Source organism: Ambystoma mexicanum, chromosome 8, assembly GCF_040938575.1.
Source record: "Ambystoma mexicanum isolate Mex_15411 chromosome 8, UKY_AmexF1_1, whole genome shotgun sequence".
Taxonomy (NCBI): Eukaryota; Metazoa; Chordata; class Amphibia; order Caudata; family Ambystomatidae; genus Ambystoma; species Ambystoma mexicanum.
In genome coordinates, this window is record NC_090929.1 from 588,611,766 (window position 1) to 588,621,112 (window position 9,347).

Below are 9,347 nucleotides of genomic sequence, written 5' to 3' on the forward strand. Positions count from 1 at the left end.
GGAAAGGTCATTCTAACCATTCTCTGCGGTATGGATATTGCACCTCATGTGCGCAAAGTGAATTGGACAAGAATTGAAGACTGAATTTGGAAGAAGGTTTTGAACCTTCCTACATCACTGTCAATTGCTTGCTTGAGGTATAAACTGGGGCTAAAATCTTTAAGAGCACATTTAGACTGGAAGGTAGTCTCACTTATTCATAGATTAATCCTGGTGCCTAGGAGGAACTCACTATTTGTCGATATGGGAGCTCACCTGGACTAGAGCAACAGTGAGACTGTTGTGTACCAGAGGAATTGGGAATTTGCAATAACAATGTGCCACGTTAGCAGATAATCTTGGGCCCATCAAAAACTCCCCAATACAAGACTGAGCCATGGGGCAAAGCATACTGACTTTTATTATCCAATACAGACAGGGATCATACAGGAAAGCAAATCTCCAGCAATCTCAGCTCCGGAACCTGTGTCACATGTTTTTATTCGCGATTGATCTCACATAAAAACAGGTCCACCCCAAAAACCTACTGCGTGTTGCTATTGGTCAGTTTACACTAACTGCCTTTCGGATCTATTTGGGTTAGTAGCTCTACTGGCTTTCAGTATCATCTGACTCCACCTGAAACCTCCCCCAATTTGTTGCAAACTACACTGTTGCAGGGTCACATAAAGACCATTGACCTGTGCAACATTTTACACCACCTCACAAATCAAGCTTCTACATTGGCTAGGGTGGGTCCTTCCAAGCCTGGGACGCTTTCTGGTCACAGAGCTTGGTGTACCATTTCAAGGTGATGGGAAGGGAGATAGAGGGCTGCGTGTTCCCTATTGTTACTACTTGTCTGATCACCTAGCCTGGGAGAGTGCCTGCAGGTTGCAGTTTTGGTGGCAAGCACTTGTATAATTTCTACCCATCTCTCTGGGAACAGCTTCTCTTCCCACCATGAGTAACTGGGCATTGTCCTGTCCTGTTGGGTCACGTCTGAGTTGACCACAAAACAAGCCCTTTTTGTCTTCAATTATGATGGTTTTATTCTGACTTCTTGCAGGTCACTTGGTGCCTCGGGACCAGGAATTTTTCACCCGCCCTTGGTCCTTAGCTGTGAACTCCAGCTCTGCGCCTCGTGCTGCAGAGATCATCTCTTCCCTTCCATGTACTTCATGCCTGGCTTTTCCTACCTCATTCACTACAGTCACTCTATAGGTTCCCTATGTGTTTTCATGGCTTCTTGTAGATAGTTGCAATAAAGCCTATGCAAGCTTGAACCATGTTTATTCTGTGACTTGTGTTTTCACTTTGGCAAACGAAAGAAAGAATAGGTTCTTAGCAATATGTACACGTGTCAGGCCTCTACCATCAGGAGTTATAAGCATGTTTTTCATGTCAGTCTGGTGTGTGCCTGTGTAACTTCATGCATGGATGAGTATTTGCTTCATGGCTAACACGGCTATGTTGGGAGATCACTAAGGACTTCATTGATACCTGGCTTTATTGTCAGCCGATCTGATCCATTGATGAGACCTCTGCCTCCTTGAAACCATCAACTGGATATTGTTTCGATGGCGGTCTGAGAGAACATCTCTTGACATATCTTTGATACATTGGTGTAGTCGGTGACTGGCCAAACAGCAAGTTCCACCTTTCATTCTTCATCCTGCGAGTCGACATTTGCATAGGGGTCATAAAGGCCATTCCAGGGACCCTCTCTTTAGGACTCTCTCCACTCTGAAGTCTTTGGTTCTTGTAGTCCCATACTTACATTGTGAAAAGTAGGACTAGAAGTATTAACTTGCCAATTTAGATGAGTGAAAAATGTATAAATGAATCGAAGACTTACCTCTGATATAAGACACATTAGGGATCATTTTAAAATGGGTTGACAGATTAAATAACAACAATGAGGCCTATAATAAATAAAACAAGAAAGGACTTCCAGACAGATCAAGAGAAGCACTGTGCAAAGATTCTATCATGTATTAGAGATTTCTGCCTCTTGCTTGCTGTCACAATTAAAAGGATGACTGTGAGATTGTACATTTGCTTGCTGCCATATTTAGATAGAAAGGAATTCCAAAGTACTGTGTGTGCCCACATTTTGCAACTATGGTGCAAGAGACTGTTGTCCTGCCTTTATTTTGGATGTCACTTTATAGATACATATTTTCTTTCAGCTCTTGTGAGAATCCAAAAGAATAAAGCTTGGAGTCCAGTAAGAGCAATGGCCCATGCATTGGAGTCTATTCATTTCCTGAGGAACATAGCAGGCCAGAATGTATTGGAATTACCATAATCTATGTTTGCAACTTTCTAATTGTGAAAGACTATTCTTAATGTGTATTTTGAGTTTAAGAAAATGCAGTCGGAGCCCCTTTACTGAGAATGAACATGGGTCAAATTCCCTGTTCCATGGAATTTCACCCAGGAGGGTCTACAACCACGCTTTAGCTCACTGCACCCTTCACAGAGGAGAAATAAGTATAACAAACTGCATATGCTCTAAGTGACTCTTTATTTGGAGTGTACAATAAATTTGCTAAAATATGCAAGCCACATTGCACAGTTATGAGATAACTTATAGAATTTCTCAGATTAGAAGTGCATAGGTTTTATGTTAACCAAGAGGATCTGAAATGAAACAACAAAACTGAAACAAAATATAGGTGTTAATTTCTGCTTCGTCAGCCATGTTGAAAAGGGAACCAGAGCTGTGTTTCTACTTCCAAGCTTAGCTCAGGAATTTGGAATCACAACATAAGAATCACACACAGCTATTCAGCCCAGTTAGAGCCGGTTAAGAAGGCTTTAGCATTTAATAGTCAGGGCAGATGGTCTTGGGCCAGCCACAAACTGCTGAGCTATTGAAATGAAGGATGGTTTCTAAAGGACATATGTCCTATAAACTTACTCCAGAACTCACTAATGGAAAGTAAACCTGTTACATAATTCAGTTCCCACAGGCTCATAAAGCTTCATCAGCTTCCAAATGTCAAGGGAAAAGTTCACTGAAGGCAAGATGCACGTTCCACAGACATTGCTCTGAATAAAACTTAAAGGTGAGATGTATAGAATTTCTGTAGGCAGACAGAAATATTTGCTTAAGAATATAATGGATGGCATCCAAGAGGGAGCATTCAGGCAATGTACAGCTACTCCACCCTGATGAAAAATGTCCACGATTGCACGATAGAAAATCTAATTCAGTTAAATGAGGAAATCTCACATTTCAAATGTATAATTACTCATCTGATCAGTACATGAAAACGGTAGCTCTGATTAACTTCAAAATTGGATGGTTTGTAGATAAGGGTAACCTCTATCGGAATATGCAATAAACTGTAGAGGTCACCACATTGTGAATTGCTCCAAAATTGCAAAAACTGGTTAAAATGTAAATCTCCATCAAGGTCTCTAAATGTCAATACTAACTTGCAGAATCTGAAAACATAAATTTAATTATTCTGTGACATTTTAGTAAATAGATATATCCAAAAATTAAATGAGCATCTCTTCATCAAGAGCTGATTTGCCTAACACCTTTCCTAGTCATGTGGCTAGATAACCACACCTCTGTGACAAGGCAGGGGTGTCGTGAAAGGACCATAAGTATTGGAGATTGGGAACTAAAGTAATAAGAAGAGGATGATTATGGAACCTGGTGATCTGACACCATAAGGGAGGATTGGCCCATGCAGAGAGGAGAAAACCACATAAAGAAAGACCTGTGTGCACTTTTTTCATTGATTTCCAAGTAATCCTCCTAAACTGAGGGTTTGCTGAAAGAATGATGTCCGACAGACAGTGGGTCTCATTACAAGTTTGGAGGTAGCCATGCTCCTAATAAGGGCATGGCTACCTCCAAACTCGGGTCCGGGTCCTGCAAAAGTCGACTTACCGGCCATTCTGACCTTGGAGGGCTTGGTAATTCCTTTTCGCGGGGCCCGGAGCCGGTACATCCCCATTCCGGTTTGAGCCCGATAGGGCTCAATGGGAATGGGGAGGATGGTAGCAGCGGTACCGTCTGACCAGGCGTGCAGAGCGGCCCCGCGAGCAAACTCGTAATGTTGTGGCATGGCAGCAATGGTGCCGGTAGCACTACTGGTGCCTTTGTTGCCTTGCGGCAACATTTGTAATGAGGCCCAGTGTCTCCTGCTGGTTCTCGCAAAGTCAAACTGTGCAAATTAATCAGGGTAAAATCTGGCAGAACAAAGATAAGGTAATTGCGGGGAAGTGCAATTTAAAAACTGGAACACACTTGTTGATTAATGCATGCTTGTGTTTCCCCCATCTTTATTGAATACAAAGTTAGAGGTTGCCCTTTAAAGCCCAATTCACCTTTGCATTGAAAAGCGAAATTTAAAACTGAATGCATTTTCTACATTGTGGTGGCGCTATAAGGTGGAATTGCTTTTGTAATGTATTACTTGAAACATAAGTAGTGGTCAAACCAATATAGGGTAATCTTGGGATATAGTCAGTGCTACAGGTAGGATTTTGGCGTGAGAGTTTTCTACTCCCAGTTTTTAGAATTTGAGAGTAAATCCAATTTCAAGAGACTAAAAATTACTTTCTTCCTTCGCAAGGGAGTAAAAAAGTGTCTGACAACTATCCAATTTGTGCGTAAAATTAAAACTGTGTCGAAAACATTAGTGACAAAGAACTTGTCGATGCGTACTACCCAGCTTCATCTTCATTATACTTGGACACCAAAACTCTGTTAACACAAAATAAGATAATTACAAAAAGGAAATAGAATCTAAAAAGATCAGGACGTTTAGGAGGCACACCCTGGATTACAGACTAGACATTGTTTACATGTAGAAGGAATTTTACACACAAAAAGACGTCACCCAAAGCGGCAGAACTCCCTACATGAAGAACAAACAGACACCCCGTCCGGAAATATCTTCTTCTGAAGCATTAAGCAGTGAAATAGAGCCCCTGTACGAAGTACCAGACAGAGAATCTGAACCAGAACGTGTTCCGAGAAGTAACACAAACTGCGTCAAACAAACACAAATGAATAGGGTCATAGGACCAAAACACCCACTCGTATAGTTAATTTAACACATTTGAAAAAGCAATCGCAGTCAAAAAAGATTTACATTTCAAAAAAGATCAAACACCAATTTCACTCACCGTGAACAGCAAGTGCTGGAAAGATTATGGAATAAACCAGACCTTATCATTAAACCTGCGGACAAGGGAGGAGCCCTGGTGATATGGGATACCATCAAATATAAGATTGAAATTAAGAGAAAATTGTCTTATCTGGACACTTACTTGGAAATGTTCAACAATGCGACAGAACAAGTACAGAATATCATCAAAAGAGTCCTAGAAGAAGCAGAAGCTGATGAACTCATTACTCACCATACTAGGATTTTTTAAACAAACTTATATCCATCTACGTCGGTAATTTACATCTTACCTAAAGTTCATAAAGATCTATTAAATCCACCTGTTTGTTTGTTTGTTATTTATTTATTAAGAGCGCCAGACCCGAAGGTATCAGGGCGCAGGCAGAAAGAAGTCATACAGCTTGGTACATATGTTACATCAGTTTACAACAGTATCACAAAAACATCTAATCTAGCAAATATGTATTATATGTACATACAGTAGGCAGTGGTAAATAAATACAGACATTCTATATATAGCAATTTATACAATTATTCAAAGATATGGTCAGGTTCTACAGGTTTATTTATCCTCATTCTCTAAGAGCCAGCTGATCAGATTTTGCCTGAATTTGGTGAAGATTTGGTGCATTCTGAGTGTAATAGGTAGTGAATTCCACAGTTGAGTAGCTTTGACTGGGAAGGTTGTACCCCCAATAGTGGATAGTTTAAAACGAGGCACCTGGAGGCAGTTGGAATTCACTAGTCTCGTGGGTCTAGTAGATGATTTTCTAGTGAATCTTTCTATAAGATATGGAGGTGCTTTATTGTTAAGGCATTTATGAATAAGGGATGCTGATTTTAGTCTGATTTTCTCATGTGTGGATACCCACTTGTACTTCCATCTGGTGACGGAAATATGTTCTTTCCTAGAGATACTGAGTGCGGCTCTAAGGACATGATTTTGGAGTATCTGTAATTTGTTAATAATGTATTTGTTTGCTCCAATCTATAGGGCATTGCAATAATCTAGTTTGGAAATAATAAGGGCTCTAGGATCATACAACTGTTAGATGAAAGGAATTGTTTGCCGGCTCTAATTAGTTTGCATGTGTATGCTGTAGAGGAAGCTAGAGTGTTTACTTGTTTAGTGAATGTTAAAGTTCAATCTAAGTAAAAACCCAGGGTTTTTACTTCCTTGGCAACCTTAATATGGTTCCCATTGATGATGAATCATGAGTATTCTGTGCCGAGTCTAGTGAGAAGAGATGCAGATCCCAGGATGAGAAGTTCTGTTTTGTCATCATTCAGACAGAGGCCATGCGTGGCCATCCATGCCTGAGCGATGCTGTATATTCTATTCACCAGTGCTAAATCCAAGCTATAGTCCCCCGTAAGTGGTAGGAGGATCTGGGTATCGTCTGCATAATTAGTGTAGGTGATACCCAGATGGTCCAAATCATCAAACAAGGGCTTGGTGAAAATATTATACAGGGTTGGAGAGACACAGGAACCCTGGGGCACCCGCAGGTGATGGGGATAGGGTCTGCAGCTGCAGATGGTGAGAAAACCCTCATAGTTCGGTCACTGAGGAAAGATTGTATCCACGCAATTGCCTCACTGGAGAAATGGGAAGATGAGTCCAAGTGGCTAGATAAGACGTTATGATCCACTAAGTCGAAAACCGCCGACAGGTCAAGGAGGAGGAGTAATGCAGGTTTACCATTGTCTCTTAATTTGTCTATTTGGGCTTTAAGATCAATGAGTACAGTTTCTGTGCCATGTAGTGGCCGGAAGCCAGATTGACAGGAGCCTAATAGTTGGTTAAGTTCTAGGAAGTTCTGGATTTGGATATATGCAACCTTGTCTAGGATTTTCAACAGGAATGGCACAGTAGTGATGGGACTGTAGTTAGTTTGAATGGAGGGGTCTAGCGTTTGCTTTTTAAGGAGTGGAAGTACCCAAGATTCCTTAAGGTTACTAGGTATCATGCCGGATGTAAAAGAGGCATTAATAAGCTTGGTAATGAACGGTGCTAGATCCCTGGCGGCGTCCTTGATAAGTTGTGCTGGACATTGACCACCCTTGCAATTAGATGGTTTAAGACCCAGTATAACTTTCTCGACCTCTATAATAGAGACTTTGGAGAAGTGAAATTGGGTGGCATGTTTGATTTTAGGCAGTGCCATTTTGTTGGATGGTATCGAAGAAGATAGTGACGCTTTCTTTAGTGATATTTTCTTTTGGAGGTTGGAGACTTTGTTTGCTAGCGCATGCTGGACATCAGCGCACCATGTTTTATCTTTGACACAGTTGTCTTGGGATACGATAGCTGTTTCTAATTCTTTTAGAATAGGGAAGAGCTCCTTCATACTAGAGTCTGCTTGTGTAATTCTGTTGTTGTAAGTTTCTTGTTCAGCCAAAAGGATGTCCTTCTTGTACTGGGATGAAAAATTGATTAGCTTTGATTTGGTTTCCGTGGTAGGGTGGCGTTTCCAGGCAATTTCACATTTCCTTTTGCTTAGTCTTAAGTTTTTTAGGTGAGGAGTAAACCAGTTGTTCAGGTGGCTTTTGGGTTTACTGTTTCTGAGTTTTTGAGGGGCGACAGTATGAAGAGTTTTGTTCATGATTTTTTATATTCGTTGGGAACCATGTTATCAGGTAAGGAGTTGAGGATAGGCAAAATACAAGGTAATAGTTTGTCTATAGTAATATTTTTCTTATTTCTAGTAAGTGTGGGAGGGGCCGAGGGTGGCTGTAGGGTGGGTCTTTTAGTTGCTAGTGTGAAACATATCAGGTAGTGGTCCGTCCAAATTTGGGGTGAGATGGAGGTAATGGAGATATTGCAATTGTGATCTGCAACCCAATCAAGAGTTCTTTCTTTGTTGTGGGTTGGTTGGTTCACTCTCTGGGTGAAGCCGAGTTATGTCAGAGTATTGGACGCTAGAGTGGCTTGTAGGTCATTACTGTCATTAAAGCCTATGTTGAGGTCTCATAACAATAAGGTTTGTGATTTGTCCTTTAGGTTTTCCGATAGAATTGTAGAAAGATCTTCAATTAATGTATGGATAGGGCCAAGGGGTCTGTATATAAGGTGAATATTCAATGTTTGTGAGTTGGCTGTGGGTATTTTAATTGACAAAACTTCACATGATTTGATGTTAGGCGAGGGTGATATTCTCATAAAAAGATTCGTTTTGGCAATGATAGCTAGTCCGCCACCTCGAGCTTGCCATAGATCAGCTCTGAGGATGGTGTAGTCATTTGGTACGGCTAGGGTTAGTGCAGGGCCTGCTGCCTCATGCAGCCAAGATTCTGTGACAGCGATGAAGTCATAGTCTTCTGTTAAGATGACTTCGGCTATTTCTGTGGCATGGGCGACTAAAGATCTTGCGTTTATTAGGGCTCCTTTCAAGTTAGGTGAGGGTTTATCTAGTGTGAAGGTACTGTTTGGTGCAGTTGAACGGGTATGTGTCTTGTTTGTTTGTATGGGGCTTCTTGTTGCTACTGTTAGTTGTGGGGCTAAATGTTGATAACAGTTTGTGAGATAAGTGGATCAAATATTCTAGGTAATTGTGCGCGAAGTCTGTAGTTTCTAAGCACAATGTTACAAGGGGTCATTTGTAAAGATAACTTAGGGTTTTACATAGGTAGTTTAGGAGGCAAAGTGAGGTTATCTAAAGTATCTGCTATGCTAATTGGTGAGCACATAGTGTAGATTACCATTAGCGTAAGTAGGGCGCCCAAGTAGACTTAATTAGGCAATGTAGTTCTGTCCGATAATAGCAGCAAACAATAGTCTATTACAACCTTTGGCTCAATATATAGATTGTGTCTGTCATGCTCCGGAACCGGTAGTGGTCTCTCTGGAGCAAGTGGAGATGTGTTGGGTTGGTGACAGGTTATACTCCCAAAATGGCACTCCCGAACACTGTACACATTATAGTTTTTAACTCTCTCCAGGCTCAGTCCCCACCATTGGAACAGAGACAGGAAGATATCCGTCAATGGAGACAGTTATCAGGTGCGTTGTTACTCTGAGCAGTGCTCCTATATCCCTGAGACTCGCTCCTCAGAGTTTTTGCCTTCTGGCCACTCTGCAACTTTTGAGGTGTTTTCCTTTCCCTGAGGACGACTTAGTAGCTGCCCTCCCACGGTACGTTTTCACTCTCTCCAACGTTCCGCCTACTCTTGTTCTCGAGTTCCGCTAACCTTCCGATTTCTCTCAAG